We start from the raw sequence: 25,652 nt of genomic DNA, 5'->3' as shown, positions 1-25,652 counted from the left end.
GAATTAATTCGTTTTCCAGTCACTAGATGTCGTCGCAACATTTTGAATGACTCCATTTATTATGAATATTTTTTTAAACACAAACTCTTGGTGGCCCAAACTATACTATTACAAGTTCACAAAATTAACCCGTATAGAAAAAGTAGCAAGAAAAAAGATAAAGGAAGAGGAAGGAGGATGCGAAAGAAACAAACAAAATGCATTATAATATTTATAACTAGCTTTCGAGCGACTTTTTCCTCGCGGACATTAAAAAAAATCTATGCCAAATTAGTAAGTGGAACAGCGGGGAGTTCCGCTACTGTACATATATTGCTAAAGCGTATTAATTAATTGTTAATATGAAAGGTTTTAGGTACCGTTTTCGTTGGTGCCGAGCCAGCGGTAGGAGGGCCGCGGCTGCTGCTTGGAGCGCATCTCTGCCGCCGCGCACACTAGCGCCGCCCGCCGCACGCGCCGCCTCGCATCTATACAACACACACTTGAATTACAACATGTTTACTAACAACTAGGATCGATAACACACACTAATTATGACGAAAAATCAATAGGTAATAGGCACACCGGATCACCGCCTCGCTCGGTGCATAACCACGACCACACAGAAGAGAGGCGTGAAGTGAAAGAAAGGGAAACGGATTTGGCTGAGAAGTGGATGCATAGGCAGGTAAAATGTTTGTTCTCTGTACGTCTCAGTCTTCACCGATTAAAGGTGGGCAACGCATCTGCAATTGCTGATGTTTTGGGTAACAGTCCCTTCACTCTTTCCGCGAATTCAAAGGCCGTTCGAAAAATAAATAGTTGAATTGTCAATCTTTTATCTCATCATATAATTTAGTTTAATTTAACAATTATAAAATATACTGCCAGTAATCATTTACCGACGCAAGACACATAAAATTATTATAACGAAGCGTTTAAAACTATAGTTTTAATCCAAAGCCTCGTATCTCATCATAAACAAAGTAGTTCAAGACAGGTAATCACTAGAAACTGCTTCTTGAAAACGATGACTGTACGCAAGCGTCCCTAAAGAATCTACATTAAAAATATTCTCGATAAATTAAAAAAAGTCAACCGTCATTAATATGAGACAAGACGCGACGATATGCCGCAGACAATGTTATTACTGCTGTTACTGCAGACGAATATGGATTTTACTGCTCTTAAAATAAAGCTCGTTTATCACATTCGATATGAAGTGGTAGATTGTTTTAAACAGAAAAATCTTGGAGCTCAAACGATATGTCACAGAATTTATGAGCGGCGAGCGACGCCGGGTGACGTGTTCCGAGTGATTCGAATACGGCCTGTAATAAATTCCATATCAAAGGCACAATGTAGTAATGCGATACATTGACGTGCGATGCGGTGATAGGGGCCCGATTTATGACGAACGCTGTTCCTCTCTCACGACCACCGCAAATGATTAATTCCTTCCTTTAGAGAGATTAAAACATGTGTGTCTGCTAAGGATTTAAGGGCAACAGTTTGTTCTATTCAAATGGATGAAATATATCGACATAACGATAGATTTAACATAAACAAAGTTAAACTAAGTGGACATTTATGTTTTTAAGAAAACAATATCAACTGAAAACATCTTGAGTGAAATAATCACAATTTATATTCGATCACAGCAGTGGTGCGGTGTACTCGGACCTCACAATCTTGATACGTTATTTGGACATTGCACTGTCGCAATTATAAAAAGCTTTTAGTGGAATGAATGACTCAATTCATTTCCATCAATATATAAATATTTTTAAATCGTTCAATTTACTTCGTATTAATTATTACCGATAAACGACTGATTGACTTTCAATAAAAACTTTCAATTTATTGTTTCAGAAATAATATCACAAGAAGAATCCTTACGAATAAATCTGGAGGCACGATGATGGTATGAAATCATAAGCTCTCTACGTATGTATTTTGTGTAAAACCATATTTTAACTGATACCTTGAATGAATCTATGAATGAATGAATGAATGGATGTCGACATACAGCCTGCGCTCAACTACTTCGTTATAGCAGAACTGTAGTGTCCTGTCATCTCATTTTTGTTATTAAAATTGAGTCTTCAGGCGAAATTGTTAGACGTCGGAAAGTTCAAGTGAGATCGGCAGAAGTCACTGGTGGTTATGTACGGGGTAGACAGTGCTGTGACTGTGAGCTGAGTCTGGTGGAAGGCGGCGTGGCGTGGCGGGGCGGCAGGTGCCCGCCGGCCGTATCGACTGTCAAAAACTTGTAAAATATCGCCGCAGCGCGCCCGTCGCCCGCCGGGCCGCGGGCGTCGCGCGTCCCTCACAAAGATATCTCCAAGATTTATTCGGCCGTCTACAATGGAACGTTTTAATTCTTTTCATACGCGACAGATTTATGCACGGACAGATGCGGACGAAGCCAAGATAACGCTCTCTCGCCACCCTTTTGGGGCAAAAAACGCGCCGATGTCGATTCCGGGGACGCAGCTAATAGAAACTTTCAATAGTTCACCTTTCTTTGGAAGTCGCAAATCAGCTCGGTGACGGGGCCGTTTGAAATGTTCGTAAATAAATTCCAACACACTATGACACTGTGTTAAAACACTACGATAGATATATTTATCGTAAATCTATCTTAAAGTATTGTTTATTCCTGAAACAGTCAACGTTATACGTAGGCGTTAAATACAGAGGCCCTTACGGACATTTTAAAAATTCTTAAGGTACAGACCGTCTGTTTAACAAACAACGTGTGTTTACATTGTGCTATTATCATTAAAGAAAGGCCCTAAATCGGCTTAACATTGGTCACGTATTGTACTTCCTCAGTAACTTTGTTTCTGCATTTCTGTAAGTTCGTTGTCCCGCTGTGCCTTATTGTTTCCACGCTATTGTTATTGTTTGTGCAATTTTTGTGCAAAATACATGTCATATTGAATAAGTGCTTTTGTACAGTCAGCAACACAAGTACGCTGTTATGTTTAAAATATTTATTTGATATTATTTCTTTAAACTACGACTTCCATATAGTCTATTCTATATTTCAAACAATTAATGGAAGACTACAAAGTAGTTTTATTTTTAGTAGTTAGTAGTTAGTTTCTATTACAAGTAATACAAATTACTTGCCTTAAAAAAGAAACAATTAATATCACAAATAGCAGAATTTGCGTACACGACAAACGTAAACTTTAAAAAATCATAAGGGTGCGTGGGGCAGCTGTGGCGCCATCTGTACACAAGAAAGACTCCGACTGACATGTTTATTGGCGCATAAATCCAACTCGTCATACATTTAATTATATGTCTCCGATGGCATTGGGTGTGATTTATGATTGAGAGCCTTCCCCCCCAGCACCTCTCACTCCGCGCTCCCGCCCGCGCCCCGCTGGGACGAGCAGATTTTTTGCTAATTAATAACCATTTGCCTTCAGCAATCAGTCAATTTACGACTTATGTTGTATTTAGATAAGGAATCTCAAGACAAATGTTACTATTCTGATAGTTCGGATGATGTCACTTTCGTATACTAATATTGAACTATACAACTAGAAAACCGCATACCACATGATTACCCTTATCATCCTTACTTTTAATAGCGCTTTAATTTCACCGCAGCAGCAGTAGTTAGGCTGCTCAGCGCTGCAAGCGCTTATTGTATCGTATCCGAGATGGGTATCGCCTAAGAAACGCCATAACTCCATCAAGTGCGACACGACATTGGAATTATGACGAGCGCTGACTGATTTGTAGCCGCGTGTAGAGTGAGAGATTAAAATGATTGCATTTCTTTTGGTATTATGTAGCTCTACTGACATATCACCATACCCACGGAGATATTGAAAAATAACGTTATTCAAACCATTTAAGTAAAATGATATCACAAATTAACACCGCAAAAGTAAAAACAATTTATTTTCCAGCAAAAGTATATACAATTTTCATATAATTAATCAAAATTTGTTTGGACTCATTGTCATCAATTTGCAAAAATTGAATCCATCAGCGACCACGAGAGGGCGCCTCGGCTGTGTGACGTCACTGTCCGCCATTTTGAACGTGTATAATGTGACGCGGCGACGGCGAGGCTTTGACAGACGACATTTAATTACCGACCCTCATTACCTGGATATTGGCGGATATTGATATCCGGACATTTATTATCAACGTGACGATTACGACACGACTTGAAGAATAAAATTTATGACAATGTACTTTTAACAGATACGTATAATATCGGAAATAGAAAAAAAATCTTCTTGGTTACACGAATTAACTGTTTTTTTTAAAATAAATATCGTTGCATTCACAATCCAGATTCGAGTTTGAGGTAAGTACTTAAAACATCTGATAGTTGATAACCAAAGCGTAATAAATAAAACCACGTATGTAACTGTGACCTTTTGTACTGGATAGCCACTACAACTAATATGATATGAGATTATCAGGATGGATTAAAAGTGTAAAAAATGTACGCAAAAGTCGTATTCCAGCTCTCACAAAGTCGTAGGGTGTGAATAGGCCTCGCGAACTTATGTAGATTTTCATCCAAAAATGTGCAGTTAATTCGCAGCTCTGGATTTTTAATAATAAAGCGTTAATTAAGATACCTCGTGTCGCCTGTGATTAATACGAATGACGGCCGATAATATCAGTGATTAAAAACATGTCAAAGCGGAGCCTGCACGAGCGGACATTGAAAAAGCTTTTTAATTGCCACATTAATAATTATGTCCTTACACTGATTTCGTACATTTTTGCGATAGAAGGCAGCGGGAGCCGACTGAACATTGAGTGACAACATAAATCAATATATCTGTAAAAGTTAAGGCTGAAAAATTATCCTTTTATTAGCAATTTAAAAAAAAGATTGAGAATATCTTGGTGAATTAGAGACTCCAGACATTGTCAATTATTCTAAATTGTTGACACCAAAGATGGATTCGTCACACATATTATTTAACTATCAACTTTCAATTATATTATTTCTCCTTACATTCCGTTACGTAGTCGTGTCGTATACTGTAAATGTATTGTTTTAACCCGCGCGATCACCTGCACTCGTCATTGTCTGTCAGCGACACCTAGCGTTGTTAGGAGCGCATTATTTATCTGGCACTCGTCTGAAGAGCGCGTCAAAACTACTCATATGCCCACATCTAGTTCAATTAGTTTTATAGTTTGATTGCATTTAATTCTGTTTTGTTTTTAGAAACGGGCATGTCATTTTCATTAGAGACCGGAATTTGATAAAAGATTTTAACATTTTGAGAATTAAATTCACATTTCTATAGTAATAAGATTACCTTTAATTACCATTTCAAGTACAAAATACAAAACCAAATGTACAATTGTATTTATAATAAACAATGTGATACTAAACATATGCGATTTAACAACTATAAAATCCAAAGTTTAAACTTGTTATGATATTTAATGTTCGTTTGTAATCCGGCTGAGTCACAAATCGTTCACTTTATTACATAAATAAGAAAGTAAATCGTACCTATCCAACTAAAGTGGAAGGATCGTAAGCTAAGTTCGCTCGCTTGAGAAATTGCAATAACGGATTAGTGAAATAAAAGGCAATGTGCAGCCGACATCACCAACTTTCGCATATACAACTAGTTTGACCGGGCTATCGGACCTACGCACTTGTCTCACTTATTTAACACTGCGGTCGCTCAAGGGAATATCGCCTCAACCCAAACCAACCACAGACTATCGCACCGGCAGAGAACGCGCGGCACACGCATATGAAAATATCGCATCTCGCAGCCACATTACAAAATGAGGCAGAATTATGATGGATGCTGATGCCTCGTTTCGCGCTTAATAAGACGAGATTCTACTTTGATATTGTACTTATGAATTTAAACCTTATTTCATCGACTTTTAGCTTACAATCGTCTGCAAGGTTGACAGGAATCAATCGCGGGTGTCAGTCGGCGCGGGCGCGAGTGCTATAGTGTAATGAATGCGACAGAGCGCGCGGTGTTCGGTTACGACTTTAATTCTGTTATGTCTGCAGACAATCCGTAGTTAAGATATCTTTGATACTCGAAATAGAGTCACATAGATGTGTCCTGTCTTAAGACACCATGACCACGTTCTTAACGTACTGAAAACAAATAGATGAATAACTTTTTATATATTAAATAGACCATTTAATTAATGAGGATTATTTATTGAGAGTATAGTATAGCATAGATCCAAAGAGCAAGAGAGGGATGTTAAAGAAAGAGCGAGACAGATACATGTAAAGAAAATTTTGAGAAATGAGTTTGGTCCTCACACATTCAACATCTTTTTTTTTAATGTATTAAAGACTAGCTGTTGCTCGCGACTTCGTCAGCGTGAAAATAAAAGAAATGTAAAAAAATTCCTATTTTACTAACAGTTAAATTACCTTACGATTAGTGGAAGAATTTTTAAAATCGGCTTAGTAGTTTTTACATGAATCAATATACAAAAATATAAATCTTTCCTCTTTATAATATTAAGTATAGATAAAGATTCATTCACTGATAACATTCATGCTAATTTAATAATCGTAAAATGTCGTAAAAATAACACAATGCAGCCATTCCAAGAATGTGGGTTGTTAAATTATTTATACAGTTTTAGAGATCATTTTTCCGACTACTAAATGACTGTTTTAATATTTAAAAAGTAGAACAGTTAAAATACGTAACCTTCGTCTGATTCATTAAAGTTCCATTAAATGAATACTAAACTATGGCTAATAAATTTATTTATTCAATATATTCGTCACAATGAGCCCGTTAAGGAAGTAACACTCCTTTGACCATACAAGATTTATAAGACAAATGACTAAATAAAATTTTATCACTCTGATGACGGACAAAGAAAAGTAGGTTAATGGAATTCCATTGAAAATGTTCACATTAATATATCTTTATTTAAGTCTAAAGTTCTTGTATATCACTTTATGATAGCTTTCATCGTTCGATCGTATTGATTTAAACTAACAAGGTTTTACGTGTTTTTACAAACATGTAAGTAAGTACAAACACAAAATATAACATTTCGACTAATTTATGTTCGAAAACGTAAGTTCCGAAACAATTCACTTGTTTTGATATTCATTTAAAATATGATCCATTCGTTATGACAAATAATGCGTTAAAATGCAACGACTGCGATAAATTGCAAGGGAAATAAAAACAAGTGGGTTTTTGTTTGCCAAGTGACCCGCACAACGAACGACATGGACTTCTCTGATAATATACTGGTCGATATCTTTGCCAAAATAATTTGCAAATAACTAACAGTCCTTGAGTATTGAAACAATAACTTAACCCATAATGATGACAAATTCTGTATGACTCATGCGTTCGTAAAGCAATATTTATGATCTGTGGACTACAGTTTTATTTTCAAGAATTCATTTTCATATAAAGCGTGGGTCCTGCTAGTTGTAAGCAATTGCCATATGTATTTAAGACAGCTACCGCAGCTGTTCTAAACCGGAGTTAGTTGAATGGTGACACCGTTCAACAAGTCCAATTATATACCTACGCGTATACGGATAGACGGACAGACGCGCAGGCTGACGGACAAATTGCGGCAATGGCGTTTGGCAACGAAGTGAAAGATTGACGAGTGAAGTTATGAGTTATTTAGGGGATCTTTTCACACTACAGCGCCCTCTAGGAATAAACACTGTTTAAACCATTACTAAAGTTGATTATTGTGAAACATCAAACTCATTTTAGAACGTTTACTTTTAATGTATCTATCTCGCTCTTCCTTTAACTTCCCTCTTTTGCTCTCTTGCGCTATACTGTGCTCTTAATAAATAATCCTTATTAATTAAATGGTCTATTTCAATATAAAAGTGGCGACGAGGATTAGCACTACGAAAAGCAAATGCATTTTGATAAATTAAGGACTTATTACGCTAAGTAATTATTAGATGTGTCAATTATCAATATTTTATTAATGATTTATTTGACTTAGCAATCATATTTTCCTACATGTTACTGACTTTTGTAATACTTTGTTGCACGAAAATATGCAAAAGTCGTTGCTCTGTGTGCTGTCTGATATTTTTTGATTATAGGCTGTCGTCGTACAAGTAAATCAATCACAACTCAACGCAGACATGAGGTACAGGCGCGGAACTTCGCAGTATTCTAAATCGGTATATGCCTTGTTCTTTGCAGAGAAACAAATTCCGCCTCTTTCTACAAATAACTAATTAGCAATGAGTGGTGCAAATGAAGGAATAATCATACTAATATTATGAATGCGAAAGTTTAGATGGATGGATGGATGTTTGTTAGAGTTTGTAGCCTAAACGGCTGAACGGATTTTGATGAAACTTGATATAGACGTAGATGATAGTCTTTAAGAACACATGCTTCTCAGTTTTCATTTTTTAATTCCACGCAGACCTGTTTTTTGAAAATGTTCAAACAATTGTAGCTTTTAATGTGGAACACCGTCAGTTTCCCTCACTGTACATAGGGAGTGCGAAGTCAAAAAGCCCATCAATACGACTATGAGGAACGCAGTGACGGGCGTTTATTAGCAATCTCATGAATCACGCACCCTTTCATTGATATTGCGGCGCGGACACACATGAATCTCAATTTCTCAGCCGACAGCAGCCAGCGAACTTGACCTGCCCCCCCCCCTCCTCTCTCCACATGACACCCGATCATCTGATTAAACTTACACTAATCGCAGTAGACAATTGATACCTAGTTTTAATGCTGGTGGCATATTGCTTCCTTTGATATTGCAAAAAAAAATCGTATTATAATCTGGGAATAAGATATTAGGATACTTACTAAATAATTTATAGTCATCAATGACAACTCTATTCACATGTAACATAGTGCTATGTTTTAGCATTTTAATGGTACAGATTTAATTGTGTCGAATATATAAATGTATATGAAAATGATGCCTTAGTGATCATTCACACTTCCAACAGACTTCAAGTTTATCAAACACTAGCTGTTCCCGTGCGATTTTATCAGCATAAAATTATTTTATTGTTTACATGTGTCAAATTGTCAATTGAAACTTGGCTATCTTGCTTCCTTGATGTTGGCAGCAACTTATGGTCTCTTTCCTATATTAAGGTTTTTATTCAAAATATTAACCCCCCTAAGTTTAATGGCATGTAAATATATAGTCCAAAGCATGACGTAAGTGTAGGGCTTATTATTAAAAAAAAGAATGGTTCAAAAATATGCTGTAATTGCAGACATCTTAGGCAACAAAGAAGTGTGTGTTTACGCTTTATTATAATAGTGTACATATATCAATACTACATAATTATAAACTTTTTAACATGCCAATTAAGTATTATAATATAAACCAAACCTTACAGTTCAAGCAAGCAAGTTACTTTGTCTAAACATGCAAAAAAATATAATGTGGTATGTAAATATCGATGACCTTTGCGAGTAGAGTTCAAATTATTAATTAACATAATTATATTCAATTACCACCAGAAATATTACCTCCAGGTGAGTCTAATTAAATTCAACGTAGCCTGTTGCTACAGTAAAGGAAGCGAGAAAACATTGACCATGCAAGATTGACTCGAAACATACTTTATGCGTAACGTGTTTTGCAATTTGCCTTAATCAAATATATTGCATTTTGCTATCAATAAGAAATTTATCGTAAATTAAACCTGACAAATATGCATTGAGGTTAAGTACGAACTAAATGGTAGGTAAGTAAGGGCATACAGGTCAGCGCGGGAAGGCAGGAGCGCGGCGGGGGCGCGCTAAGTGTCCGTCAAGCTTCCATCGTCTTCGAATTACGAATTTATGCAGATTGTTTACTTGATAAGTCAACTTAATACAAATTCAAAGCGGCCAGTTTAATGCCTATAGATTAGAGTGTTTCCAACCTTCGGAGTGCAATAAAAGAAAAATAAACTTATAACGCAATAAACATCGAATGATTTTATCGCGGTTTAAAATATGATAATGCGAATACGGCCGCGTCTCAATCATAACTTAGCCACTAATGTCAGCCCGGTGACAGCGGCACCTGATTGGCCGGACACAGACAGACGTACGCACTAAATTATTTTACAATAAAAATTTTATTACGCCCGCAAGAGATAATAGTCTGCATTGACGATGAGTTGCCGGTCGCCGGTCGCTCGACATATCACCCTTACCTTACCTTTATTTCAGTGTTTACTTACGTTATGACGCATCAATATACTCGATATCGATGTGGCGATGTATCGTTAATCGAGTTGTGTCTATTGTAGAACGATAAGAAGTCGATTCGAGACAGGCGCACAACATTCATCCCTTTCTCGCAGGTCATTAGACATCGATATCCCGCGGCCGGGCGATTGATCTCAAACTTTACGAGCTTGATTAAACGGGGCATACTGGAATCGAAATATATTCATTTAACGACGGCTATTACTCCATGTAATAAAATTTTTTACTCGCCCAATGACTGTTTAATTCATATAAACTCTGCGAATTTTTGCCATCAGCCGCGGCCGGGTTAGGCTCGCGCGCGGCGCCCGGAGCAAATGCTATATTTTATTGCAGTGAATATATCAATGCACCTATAAAACCAGATAGGGATTATCTAATGTATTTGCATGAATTATGTTAGTGCACTCAGAGTCATTTACCTAACCCCAATGCATAATAACTATAGGGGCCCGGGTGCACACACATACTAATTTTTCTAAAGTTTTATGATATCTTAAACGTTAAAGACTTAAACATAGTTATTCTCTCATATCACATTACATTTTACCCCACTTTAAAGTTATAATGTGTTGAACATTCTCTGAAGATTCATTATTACAATTAAAACTTTTTAAAATCTAAAAGGCAACGTCCAGTAAATAGTTGCTTATTACCTCTGTATCTTATTTAAATCACATCGAGAGGGTCTAAATATTCATATCATATGAATTAAATAAAATTTGCAAGTTGACAGCATTCGCAGATACACATTATTGACAAAGTGTAAGTTATTTTCAAAAGCTTTTATTCAAATCGCCTGCCTCATTTCTGCAAATTGAGTTTCTCGACAGTCGTACATAATCGTATATATTGATTTTTAATCTTAACAAATGTACTTCATTTAAAATAATCAGCTTAATTGATTGCGATGTCTTGTTGTAAAAATAAACCGTCGTCACAAATGACGTAGTCACATATTTTCATTACAAAACTCGTCTCGAGGGTACGTAGAGTAAGGAATTGGCAAACGTGTGGAAATCAATCGGCGGCGAACATCTGAGCGCGACTCCGCAAACAAACACGATGCAAAAAAGCGAGAACCGAACAATATGTAGAACAAAAAAACGAAGGCAAGGAACAAAATATAAATGGTGTGAGAGATGTGTGGGGGGAGGGGGGAGCTGGTCGGCGCGCTATCTTCATATCCGGAGGCCGCGCAGCGCCGACTGAGCCGGCTCAGCTGAGCACGTGTTTACGTAACATGAGATTTGATGATCCACTCAAATCCGACTCAATCATCGGTACTGTCTTGTAGACAACTCAATAATCCATTAAGTAACACCTGTTAACACTTGTTAAATTATTTAATTTTAAATATACAACACGTTAGGTGTAAAACTAGTTTTCATTGCTAAACATAGAGCAGATCTATTTATACGTAGATATACATAGATAACACGATACTCTTATTCTTAGAATAAATCTCTGTCTACAATACAAAAGTTAAGTTTATTCGGTTATTAATAAGCTTTTACACATGAGGTGTGAAAGCGTTGACCGTTGTCATCTAAGGGTCTTGCCGGGGAGACGGCAGGGGGGTTGCTGTGTACATCTCTAGAGAGAAAAAAGTGTACGGAGCGAAAGAGAGTTTAATGAAAGCGACGCCGGTGGCTTCTGAATTTTCTTGAATGCGTCGCCGCCCGCCTACATCCCGCACCCTGCACTGCACCCGGCTGCCAATATTACGAATTTTTATTTGCCATTGAACAAACTGCATACTTCAACATTGTACGTTCACTGTTTATGAAGTCTTGTTATACAATCACTTGATAAATAAATATTAGAAATATAGTGTTTGAATAGACTTTACTTGGGCTTGGTATCCGCGAATCTCAGTCAACGCCAATAAATCCTTCTTATCAAATCGAGCCAATTGAATATAACGCGGTTGATTACCGCTTACAGCGGAGATCGTGACTTCATTTCAATTTAGTCAGTTAACGACAAAGCGCAAATATCAATTGTGTTTACCTTTAAAAAGCATTTAATTAACACAGCAAATAACTGTAATAAATTATCTAGATACCATTCTGTTATTCGGAGTAAAGAGTAGTAATAATATTTGGGGAAGCTTTGACAATTTACAAATTTGATAGGTACACGATAGAATCATAGAAATGTTCCATTTGACCTGCGTCTGGCCGAATCGTCTGCTATCGAAATATATGAAATAGCATTTGAAATCTGTCGTTATCAGTTGTGATAACATCGGCGGTACCTGCCGGCTGCTGCAGTTGCTGACGTCACGTCGCCGCGTACGCCCCCTATCGCCACATCTTCTCACTACATGTAAATGACAGGTGCTGATAAAAATATCCATCTCAAAATTAGACGGCTGAACCAATATTCCTCTCTACAATTAAAATAACCTCAAACTTTGTGCAAGCAACGTATCTATTGGTTAAATTCAAAAACCACTTGATGTAAAAACAATCAATTTCCTAAGAATAAAAAAGTCGTTCCTATCTGAGCATCATTGTCACTTTTAAAAGTAAATAAACATGTCGTTTCGTGTCGTATTTCTATAAAATATCTTTAATTAATGATAACTTTGAATGTGTAAAAAGTAACCCTTGCGTGTCACAAATGGCAATTATTCAAATGTGTTAAACACCAATAGAATAAGGCGATAATGTCCACTAATTGCGAACGCCAATAAATATTTCATAAACAAGCCGAAATACGATAAGCGGGCAGTTCGACTTCCGAGCGAGTGATAAAGAATCGATAGTCAATTAAACTCGATTAAATGAAGTAGACACGAATCGATTGGGAATTTCTGCGCATCGATTACTGTGCGCTCCCGACAACTCTGTGCGGGCTTTGAGTGTTGCTTTGTGCGGGGGAGGGATCGGGGGGCGAACACGCAGGAGGCACAAACGCGCCGGCCTGCGTGGGCGCGTGCAATTTGCATAGCTTCATTAGGGCTGAGCCGCACAGACGCTATCAAGGCGCGTTATCGCTCCCCTGAATTGCATCTTAGTGCTTCGTATTTATATATTTATTTTTTGTCCCTTTTCAACCTTTTTAAAAATCAACAGCTGTTAATTAAAGCGCGCGTGAGGTCCCGCACCTCGATTATAATTGCGCTGAGATACTGTATTGGTCGCGATGTTTTTTAATGAAGTCGATTGCGCCGCAGTTAGGGATCATTAAGCGTAACAACTCGAAGGACGAGTGTTGAATTTGTAACATTATAATCTGTAACATCGATGAACAATTCGGAATTCAGAATGCTGCCTAAATAAATATATATAATTAAGTAGTATTCACACTCTAGATCAAAATACGAAAGTATTTATAAAATGTAAGCCATGACAGTGACTTGCCTATTGCCTACGTCAAATGTCGTCAGTTTTCCGAGCGGCAAGTATACAGTGGTCGACACAAACAATTATGTAATGATAAAAATATAATTAAGTTAATGCTAAGTGCTTATGTTAAAGGTTACGCGGATGGTTGTTGCGCACGCGACGACCGGCAGTAACCGCCATCTATTGATTAGCTAAGTAAAACTGTAATAGATACATGCGTGATATCGTAACATAAACGTTATATTGTTTATTCAACAAAACTTAGTAGACATCTGCAGATTGGTTCCGGTGACTTAAATATTCAAACAAGAATTTAACAGGTACCTAAGTAATATAAAAATGAGCGTTAAATATTGTTTCCTTATGTTTACTTTGTTTAACACTACAAGAAAACCTTTTTCATTGCTTCCTATAAACTGCTGAAGCATGTTTCACGCCACTTACACAAGAAAACAAATCTAAAATTATAATTAAAACCGCACTGACAAACTACATTTGTTTCGTGTTATAACTTCTTGATTCAAACATTAGCTTGTCGGTTTATATGACGAAAAAAAATGCATGTTGGTAACTATTTCATATTTAGTGACTACTACCGCCATCTATTGTCATAAAAGTACAATATCAATATTAATTCGTCGCGTCGTTAATACTATATCAAATAATGCGTCCTATGCTTGAATAATTTATTTTAGAAATAAACATATTAAAAATGATTGAAAAAGGTCACTTGAGTGATAATCGGTCCGGACTTGGATAATGAGATCGTGCCACGACAATGCGGACAAAGCGGACAATATTAGATCTGCCTACACCCGGACGACGATTAACGTTCTCTTTGTGATCTTTGATTGCCGCCGCCAAGACGCGAGCGATTCCTTTTGAGCCAGCTCTATTGAAATTCCCAAACCACTCTCGTCAATTTATTATTGGTCAAATAAACGTTTGAAAAGTATTGATATTTACTCCTGACAATTTATTTTTATTACTAATTAAAAAACAACCCAAGGACATATTGTACAGAAACGGTTACAAGTTCGAATTTAAATATTGACAAATCGATAGTTCTAAATCTGGGCTGAACGAGAGAGACTGCATATTAATTGGGACAAACAGATTGACAGGTTATATTTGCGAGACGAGAACGAGATGCCTCAGTCGGTCCGGGCTCCGGTGACAGGCAGACATACACTGTTAGTACTCGGATGCCAATCGCTATACATTGCTTAAATAAATTGACTTCAACCGTAGGAACTGTTCTGACCTGTACCATTTAATTTGATAAAGTCGAAATCTGTATGATGAATGGAATTATTTTTGTGACATTATTAAGGTGAATCACTTGCTAATCTATCACATCGATCGCTTTAATGTAATAGTGATGCAATAACAGTCCGCGCCTCTGCGTCATGTCGCTTGACATCTAAACCTTCATTCGACCTCACCGCCCACGCAGCACGTTAAGTTGGGAAAATAATCTAGAATCTCTACGGTAATAAAGACAAGAAGCCATCCGTCATCATTAAATTACAACCGTTGAATACTGGCATCCACAATAACGACATTAATAATCAAAATATCAATAAAATCTTCACCAGGCAAAGCTTGTCACAGCGTATATCATCAGAGTGAATTACAAAAATGACATGTGACATGACACGAAGCAGGAAATAACGCGATGCTAATTCGCGACGATAAATCAGCTTAGATTTAGCGTCGCATCAAAAGGCAAGCCACATAAAGCTGACGAGAAGGCGACTGGCGACGGCGACTGCGACCCGCGCGAACTTTACGATTACCCAGAACCCACTGACGGACGAAACACTGTCACATAAATCAATTTAATCTCCTCACCAAAGACAATCGGTTCTGCTATTACTCATATCCAGAGAGCCAACTATCAATCGATTTACATATCTATCGTTAACAACACTCGGTTGCTTTTCAAATGAAAGCAAACGGTCCGTTACGTCGGAGGCGCGAGAGTTGAGCGCACGCATGAATCAAAAGACGACGTCGTTTCTCGATTCCCGTCTCTGAATTAATGTCTAATACGGTACTGCGACCGTGTAATTGTTGACTTTTATACGGGACGGTTAGCGCTGGCGGTAAATCAAAGGAGGCAACGATACAAATAGCCAGAAACGGCGCGCCCTCAGCCTGCGCCTCACTGCGGTACATTGTCGCAACTTGCAATTCTAACATTTTATAAAGTTCAAGAATTCTGCGTGATAAGGAAATAACCATGATATGCTCTAACCATCGTATCGAGGCTTGACACATTGATTAATGTTTTTACATTACAGATTTATTATTACTATTATATATAATATTGCAGACATTGTAATCCTTATTTAAAAACAAACAACTAAAGCCAATACAGTCCTAACTTCATCAATATTGCCGTGCAATAGATAACTAAATATTCACAGTCTAAAATGTCAATTTTAATTAAGATAAGACTAGAAGACCAGATATTAATTTTTCAAGTATTCTTAGCTCAAAGACAATCTCAGAGCGAATGCATTAGACTTAGCCTACGACAGGCTACAAGCTACAAGCTGTGCTGCAAGCTACAAGCGAGGCTGTCGTTTGAGGGACAAACCTCTTCAATAATTCAGCAGTGCTGTTCGCCGTCACTCGGTGCTATTATAGAATTAGCTGAGCGTCGGGCAGCGCTTATGTCCTGCGTCTTAAGTGATGGACGCTTTAGTATTTAGCAGACAGATACTATACTATTCAAATCTATTTACCCATATGATATTGATATTGAATTTTAAACAGATCAAACCATTTTATCAATTCATATATCTGATCAGAAAATTTCTAGAAATTAAATCTTTTGAATCAAAACTTACTTTTGATTTGATTATTGCTGGTATGTTAGGATTAGTGCTTAATGTTGGCTATTAACTTAACATATTTTACGATAACTTGTTGTAAACTACATCTGATTAAGGCGACAATGTCGCAGGACAACCCTGAGATCCACAGTGAAACGTTAACATTGTATTGTCGGATTGAAATACTCGGAGATGAGACGTGTATGGACATGTGGCATGAATAGTTGAGCGGCCGCTAGATGTCGCACAAGTCGCGTAGCAATTAGCCTCAGCCACGACTCTGACAGCGCTATTACACACGTCTGCAGGACTTACCTGCATTACTGGTGGTTTAATTGACAATAGACAATGTGAATATTTTACATTCAACAATGAACGTTTATAAACTATGTTAAAATACCCAAAAGGTGCGATATTTCTTTTGGTGAGAAAGCTATTTTATGTTTGATTATAATCTATGTAATGTTCTGATTTTGTGAGAAAAAAGAAGTTATTTTAACTATTAGGTGTATGGAAATAGTTAAATGTAGTTTTTCGTTTTTCAACACAATCTGTCTCGCCCGAATAGAAAGAGCGCGTCTCTCGTCGCGCGAAGACGCGGCAAATATTTATAGTGTTCTAGGAAACCTTAACGGACCTGGAAATAGCACCACGCATCATCATTAGTGGTAAATGTCGAATGTCCGTCTGTTCACAACATACACTAACACCTAGTATCAACACGTATATAAAAACAAATTTTTTAAAAGAACTTACGTTTTACACCGGTCTATATCATCTTCAATTTCACAGCATCCAGATCTGGAAGAAATAAAAATTAACAAAACATGAGCAATAGATATATTATGTAAGTCTTACTTGTATTATAAACTAGCTTTCCCCAGCCACTCCGTTCGCGTGGAATTAAAAAAGCAAAAATAAGTGGCCTATGTGTCTTTTCAGACCATCCTCTACATCTATGCCAAATTTCATTGAGATCGGTTCAGCCGTTTAGGCTACAAACTCTAACAAACATCCATCCATCCATCTAAACTTTCGCATTTATAATATTAGTAAGAAGTAAGATGTGAATGTTTATTGTTTATTAGAAGGTATCTAGAGAGCGGTTAGACGGATGTTGATGGAATTTGCCAGCGATGTAACACATAGTCTGGGTCTGAGAGAACACATAGGCTACTTACTAAATCTTATGGTTATTCCGCACAAAGTCGCGGGAGACATCGAGTATACTAATTTGACAGCATCTTTGAGAAATCAGAAGCCCAATTCATTGTGTTGCTTATCCTATTAACAAATATTTAGAAAACTTTTATGTTTATTATCAAACCAAATATAGATAAAAAAACAATAAAACTCAAGCATTAACGGTGCTATCGGACATTTAGGGGATAAATCGGTCGTAAAATTTTTAGAAGCACCAAACACGTTGCATTTATTTCTGACTTCGCTGAAGAATTTAAAATAAATTTTTGTTTTAAAGTTATTAAAAAGTCGTAAAAATTAATTTAATCAATGAACGTATTAAAAATACTAAAGATTTTCGATAATCTTTAGCTCGTAAAATAATCGGACAAATAGACAAAACAAAATTTAAATACAACTATGCATCAATAAATAAACTGATGCCTTAGTGAGAATGTGTCTCACTTGTATCAAGAAATAACTAAAACATTTCAAATTAATTAAATGCGACCCCATATGGGTTTATGAATGATTCATCGTAAACGAGAAAGTTCAAGATCCTTATAAAACAAATAAAGTTGCTGAGACAACAATAAAGCTGTCGTTTACAGTTAGCGTTAATTTGGCTCACGCGAATTCTGACAATTATTATCCTAATAGTGGACATCCCGCGGCCGTGGCCATGGCTGACTAGCTTTGGGAATCTAGACTGATCAACATTATATACGGCAGACTACTGAACCGATTCTAAAACACTTCGTAAACGCCGCTTACAATAAGACGTCAACATCTATGACGCTGTTCCATGCTTAAATGTCGTTTCAGTATTTGTAACAGAAATAATGTTTTATGAAAATTCTTCTTATTAAAATCTAGAAGGTCTTAAGAATGGTACCTCTGAGTTCTTCTTTATAAAGATTATGATGACTAAAACGCCGAGGACCGAACAGCACAGAAAATTTAATTCGCGAATGTCCGTAAAAATAATAATCAAGTATTTAATAACGTAATCCCGGTCGATTTGTTTCGCCAGTGCACCACAGCTCCCCTCCCCTTCCCCCAGCAGTTATCGGCGACTGTCACGCAACACCACCATAAATCTTCTAGCAAACAACTCGTAAATACCTCCCTTCAACCTTAGCCCGGCTTCAGGTACAGGTACCTAGTCATTAAAAACTTTTACTAGATTTAACTTTTTTAATATTAGATTATGTTCATTAAAGACATCCCTGTTGGCAATCAAGGAATACAAGTTTTTTGAAACCGACTTTCGTCGGACTTGTGAATTGTTAATTATTTGTGCTAACAAAATGCGGTATTCAATGAATGTTTAACAGAAAAACAGTAGCTAAATGATCTACTTCAAGTCCAATTTCAACCTGTATTCTATGTCAAAATATTATAAAAACAAACAGCCTCAGACATGTCATAAAAATACAGGAGTCAAGTCAGCGGTCCAATAAGCAATAACTCATACATAAAAAACATGTCACTAATTAAAGTTACGTTCATTCTGCATTGGAACTGCACATTTAATTAATTCCTGGCGAAGCGCCGGGCGCCGGGAGCTCCTCGTAAAACCGCCATAAAACCTTCCGCGATTCGATTCCCGAGTCTCCGCACTGATTTTGAACTTCAATCTGTAGTAAATCATGTCTAGTTTTACCTACCATTAACAGATCAGTGGCTGAAAGAACTTTGTTTCGTGTCAAAAATAAACATCCAACCTTATGACAGCTAAAATAAACTCTATATCGATTATTTGATAAAGCGGTAGCTTCTGAATTGTGAAGTCGTTGCTTTAAATCAACGACAATTAATGCATTAATATCTTTCGTTCGCGAATTAAAAAATATAAGTTAAGTAGCTTATGTGTTCACCCAGACTATGCTTTACATCTATGGCCAATTTCATCGAGATCTGTACAGCAGTTTAGGCAACAAACTCTCACAAACATTTTCAGCATTTGTAAGATTTAAATAAACATGTAACAAAGTTACGTATGCAGCTCCGTTGTTGATGAACTGTGGGTGGTGGTCACTCTATACAGTTCTTTACCTCTTCATCTCATTAAAATTATAAACCCAGATCAGTTAAGATATGAATATTTCCTAAAACTTCCGAGTAACGAGAAAGCAATTTATGTTTATCGTCAAATAAGATCAGGACCGCGGAGTCACAGACGATTCTGAATTATAACACAAAAAGGCAAATCTATCGAAACTAGAAAGCACCGTTTTGTTCCGTTCTATTAAATTATGATAGAGACGGTCGAGACTTCTCCATTTTAATACAACTGGATATTTTAAGTCTAAGAATCTTCTAGTAAATAATTATTGAAGTAAGATCGTATTATTTAAGTGTAAATAACAGGCAATACCCAAGTTACCACTAGTTATTCTTAAATCATAATGAAAATAACTTTTTAAATTTCATGTTATGTCCGTTGTTAATCGTCGGTCGCGGTGGCGTGGTACATCCCTACAGTCTCCTAAAAGTCGTGAAACGAACGAGCGAGGCGGACAAAAGATAAATTTGTTGTATCTATCGTATCGATTATGATGCGATAGAGATTTCTTCGCGGTTAACAAAGCGTTTTCGTATCAAATCACACAATTAGAAGTGATCGGAGCTGCGCTGTCGGCCGCTTTGTCGGCGCGCTGTCATTGCATTGAGTGTGTTCCGCTACGGGCCGCGGTATTCCTACCTGTACATTAAACACATGAGCATGTCTAATTTCTTATACTAATAAAGTCTAATTGACTAAAGTGCTGTGTATAGTTAATGAAAATTAATAACACCCTCGTAAAATAATAAAGAAAAGAAAAACAGAATAAATTAGTAAATAACATCTAGGTAAAGAGGATTTTTCTCAATTATTATTTTTTTTTTTTGTTTTAGGTTCTCGTTAAAATTTGATGGTGACAAAAGGAATAGAGCTGTTTTGTTTGGCAACGCAGGACATGGACAAGCGCTGTCGACTCAAAGGAATTACAATGATCGACGGCGGAGCGTGACCGGCACTTTGGTGGCGGGACACCGTGATAGCGGAGCGCGTGATGCCGCGTGATAACGTGACACTTGTAGTTAATTAACTCGTCATACATAAACATTGCACTTATGGCCTTGACGCAATTTTTAATTAAAAAATCGATACCAATGTGCTGGCATTTTCAATATCCAATAATTGTTAAAACATTATACATTAATAAAAGTAATCTATACTAATTTTATGGAATTTTAGATTTTTTTTTCTATTGGAATAACTCAAAAACTACTGGACCTGCGTCAAAAATTTTTGCACCGTTAAAAAGCTACGTTATCTCTGAGTTTTTACTGTATTTTTTAACTTCATGCGCACGAAGTCGCGAGCAAAAGGTAGTAATGTAATACAAATATTTTCAATTTAACCAATCTCTTTAACATCTGAAGTACAATCTAATTACGAAAGGTTAAATTAAAATGAACATATTTACGTTAACACAAAACTATACTATTCATAGATGTTAGCAAGATAAACATCGTAAGCTTTAAGTTTTAAATTAACGATACTCTCTAAAAACGTAATTATCATTAAAAAGAGATTAAAACTCTTTTATGAGATCAACTCAGTGTAAGCCTTATCATTGAATCAATGTTTTAAATCGTCTGTTTCATTAAGCTTTCAAATAATCTTCAAATGAAACAGCAATTAAACAAGAATAGCCGATAGTCCGACATGTCTGCAATGATAGCTCATTGACAGTGTCTAATTCATATTATTCATTTATTACAATAGTTTATTTTGTTATAATTAAAACTGTTGTGCAACGCGGCCCCTACAATGATTTTCTATTGCACACAAATAACTTTTTAAATCGAGTCGTTTTTATCAATAACTCACATACTTTTTTCCACTAAACTCTTTGACAATAATTTCAATACCGATTTCTTTAATGTTTGATATTTTTATCCGTAGATTGTATGCTCACACTTAAACTAATAATACGTCTAAGCGGACGAAACTCGATCGTAAAACAAACAGATCTGTCGAGAACAAATAGTAACTCGAGCCGTCAAAGCACGTCTTCAGCAAACCGCACCGTCATTATTATTGTATAGTATGACAAACTTCTCTGGCCCGTTGGCAGACGTTGTTATCGAGATTACTTCGATAAATATGTAAAGCCTACTTAGGCATAGAAATAAGACTACAATCAGCCTTTTCCCGTCAATTTTGGACACTCACCGAATCGCTCTTATTTGCTAATTCAATTTGTTTTCGTTCATAAGCATGGGGTCATAAAATTTTGTCGGAGTGTCACAAACGTCAGCTGATTGCCTCGAATTTGCTCACGCAGTCAAGTCGTCGATCTCTACAATGTTTGTCCTAATCGCTTGTTGAACATCAAGCGCTTTGCCAATAATTGTTACGTCAAATATCACTCATTCTAATAATAAAGTCAAGTTAATTATTTTATTGTATATAAGCTAACAATTGTTTGTTATTTAATATATCTATCATATACTAACACTTCACTACTATCTACAATACTTCTAGCTAAGGATCACTGTAAGACTAGCCGGAAAGCTACTTTCCCAAAGAATTGCGAAATGAAATAAAAATTTGTCAACCAAATATTTTCTTTATTTTTCAATATTTAGTAATAATAAGCTAGTAAAACTTGTTTAAAAATGTAGAGTACGATCGTTATAACAATATATTATGAAGGTAGAACTCAGTAGTTGTGTAAAGTATCGCAGACAAACACTTGTTCGTAGTGCGTGTGGAGAGCGAGGGCCGTGACTTGCGGAAACTGCGCGCCCTGTTGAACGCCACGGTGACCACGTAACGCGCGGGAAAGGATGGTATCGCATTAAACTTTTTATATAATATGCATGGAAAAGTTAAAAAATTTAATATGTTTTTTACGCCGCACAACTCAAAATATATTGTAAATAAATTATGTAATAATTGGAAGTTGTTAAGACTTTACATTTCGCTTTGTCTTCACGATCAGCTACATAACCTTTTCAAATAAATACAATTGTAACATTTTGGCATGAGTTTTGATAAACTAATAATATATTCGTAAATTTGTGAGAAACACATAAATTGTCGATGTCCCAAATTATGTATCAGAAATGATGGTTACAGTAAAAACATCGAGCCGGCTAAGTGACGATGATCGACAAAAAGGGATGAAGTGCGATTTTATTAACAGCTTTCATCAATGTACAAAAAACAGCGCTGAATGCGTATAACAAATGATGTTGTTTGCAGCAGAAAGCCCGGCGTTGGGAAAATGGGCCCCGTGATGTATCACCGGGAGGATCCATTCTGTTCGCACTTACACACCTATTGACTAGTGACGCTTTGACGCGAAGTGACGACGCCTTTTTGCTTTCACGGTATTTTTTTCTAAATCTGCCACAGATGGTACAATCATAATCGTTATTAAATTCCTTTGTGTGTGATCTTCTATATGCAATTTAAAAATAGATTCAATTGTACACTTTAAATATAGTGCAAAAATCAAATTTATTATGTAGCGTCATTCAAATAACTCTACGATTTTATGAAGCTGAAATACTTTGTTCCCTAAAGGAAACTGCTTTCAGTTGCAAGTAATCAAAATATATTTTAACTAACCTCTAAAGCTAAACATGGCAATACCAAAAAAACTTTGGTTTAGTCTAGCATACGTTTTGGAGTTAGTTTTAAAATGTCATTTCTTTAAATATAACTCTTTAGAAGGATAAAAACCATTTAAAGGAGATATAGAATAGTTGTAAAAATCCAGGTGTAGTTCGTTGTTGCGAGCCCAGCGGCATTGGCGAGCGCGTACGGAATGTGCTGACTCACCACCAGTCAGCCGCGCGCCCTTCCGAACTGACGAAGAACAGATTAGTCACAAGTACGACGATTAGCTGAAGAGGAACAACCCCTGCGTTTACTTTTCTACTTCATTAATACAATATTATTTATTAAGTTGAGAATACAATCTATTTTTACGTCAATGTTCACACTAAAATTTTAATTAATCTGTATAATTTAACACATAAAACTTTTACAGCAACATATTTCGAGACTGTTCCATTAAAATTGTCATATTGAAAAAAAGAATATTGAACTCATACAAGGTTATAAAGATAATTAACAAAATCAACAACCAAATTGATATTCACGTATTTGTGACAGAATATTTCAAAATATGATCAATAAAATATTTTAATATCGATCGTTATCAATGAGCAGCGAGTTACCTAATAGAATATTATCATATATCGCCAATTAAGTTCGATACAAATCATAGCCGCGAGGAATATTATTATGAACTATATTTACATTTGCATATCAGAGCATCTGCCTACATCATTACAGTCACAACTTTTATACGTCTCAAGTAACTTGACACGACCTTAACAACATCAATAATCATACTCAAACTAATATTATACTCGTATATGCGAAAGTTTAGATGTATGGATGGATGTTTGTTAGAGTTTGTAGCCTAAACGGCTAAACGGATTTCGATGAAATTTGGTATAGATGTAGAGGATAGTCTCGAAGAAAACATAGGCTATTCACTTTAGTTTGTTTAAAATTTCACGCGGAGGAGTCGCGGACGAAAGCTAGTTTAATATAATATTTAAGTGACAAAGTAATAATGGATATATTTTCATGATCGGGCGTCGCCAAGGGAGACTAACGGCGGAAACAGCGACCTTGAGAACCAAAGAAATTACTGCAAGTAATACCATATTATTGTTAGCTGCACCCCGTAGACTTTCACGGACATATGTGTGTCTTTATTCTTGAAATTTATATAAAATGAGTAATAAGGAATCATGACAAAATCATCCAAAACAACTTACAGCTCCTAATCAAAACTGCTCAGATCTCTTAGGCACTCCAGGCACTTGATACGTGTTTATTGTTGTCATCGAGACACCAATCAAACCGCAACTAGCACAATTTGAGATTCCATTCCATTAAAAATGTAAGAAAGCGGTCGATATGCCGGACGATTAAGTTTCCGTCGTCGTTCCGTCGTCGCGATGTGATGGGTCTTATAAAATTTTAATGACGTCTCGTCCTCTCAAATCGTAAAATGTAAATTTCACGAGAGATGCTATTGTCAGATTGCGAACGTACGGACTGAACGTCAAATATTCATAACGATTTTAAGATATGTGTTGACGCCTGTGACTCGAATGAGACAGGCAGATTTTATACAAACAATTACTAAAGGATGTTTTGTATTGAAAATAAAATTCAATCGCCTTTTAATAATTATTTTTGATATAATAGATCCACCGAGGATAATAGATTAATGAAGCATTAGTTTTAAGAGTGCCTGAAGGCACGCATAGCTCGTATCACGTGATACAAGATCATCGATACTAATATTATGAAGAGGAAAGATTTGTATTTTTGTATGCAATGAAATAGGCAAAAACTACATGGTCGATTTTAAAAATTCTTTCACCATTACAAAGGTAATTTATCTGTGAGTAACATAGGCTATATATTTTTTTTAATTACTGGCGGGCGAAGTTGAGAGCAACAGCTAATATCATATGTTGTGTTATGTGTGACTGGTATATAAAATTTTTCACAATGAAGAAGACTTCTAGCAGAATTACTACAAATAAAAATATCTTAATAAAATCTGAGAAGTAACTTGTAAGCAGTACTTGTATGAAGTACCGTTAAACATTGGTTTCGCCTTCACACATCAATTCGCTAAAGAATTAACACACTTCAAGTTGAGATAATTACAGTATTAATGTAGCAGTTACTTCATAAATCAATGATTTTATTTAACTTCTATTTTAATATGTATTAAGAATGTTATCTCAATTTTTTATAGACAACGTGTGGTATAGACAAATAGTGACTGACCTTTTTTTGATTGAAAATTTCATTGTGGCTTAATATTTCATTGTTTAGTAGAGTTTAACATCACAATATCGAGCATGTTAATGTACCTAAGCAGTAAATTAGCTTTGTTAACATCGGTGGCCGCGGATTTTCCGCAAAATTAGCAGCGCGGTAGCTGCGGGCTGCG

The 25,652-nt window shown here is 36.3% G+C and overlaps 1 long non-coding RNA gene across 1 annotated transcript in view; it reads right to left on the bottom strand.

Moving 5' to 3' along the window:
* Positions 1-359: 359 nt before the first annotated feature.
* The window catches only part of LOC106108189, a 37,422-nt gene continuing 12,129 nt past the window's right edge, over positions 360-25,652 (bottom strand). The window contains exons 2-3 of the long non-coding RNA XR_001225906.1: positions 17,173-17,217; positions 360-467 (exon numbers count right to left, since the gene is read on the bottom strand). This is a non-coding gene — a long non-coding RNA (uncharacterized LOC106108189). The remainder of the gene's footprint in view (positions 468-17,172; positions 17,218-25,652) is intronic.

This window comes from Papilio polytes, unplaced genomic scaffold (assembly GCF_000836215.1).
Source record: "Papilio polytes unplaced genomic scaffold, Ppol_1.0 DF821734.1, whole genome shotgun sequence".
Taxonomy (NCBI): Eukaryota; Metazoa; Arthropoda; class Insecta; order Lepidoptera; family Papilionidae; genus Papilio; species Papilio polytes.
Note: the sequence above shows the minus strand (reverse complement) of the source record. Positions and strands in the feature narration are given on the sequence as shown.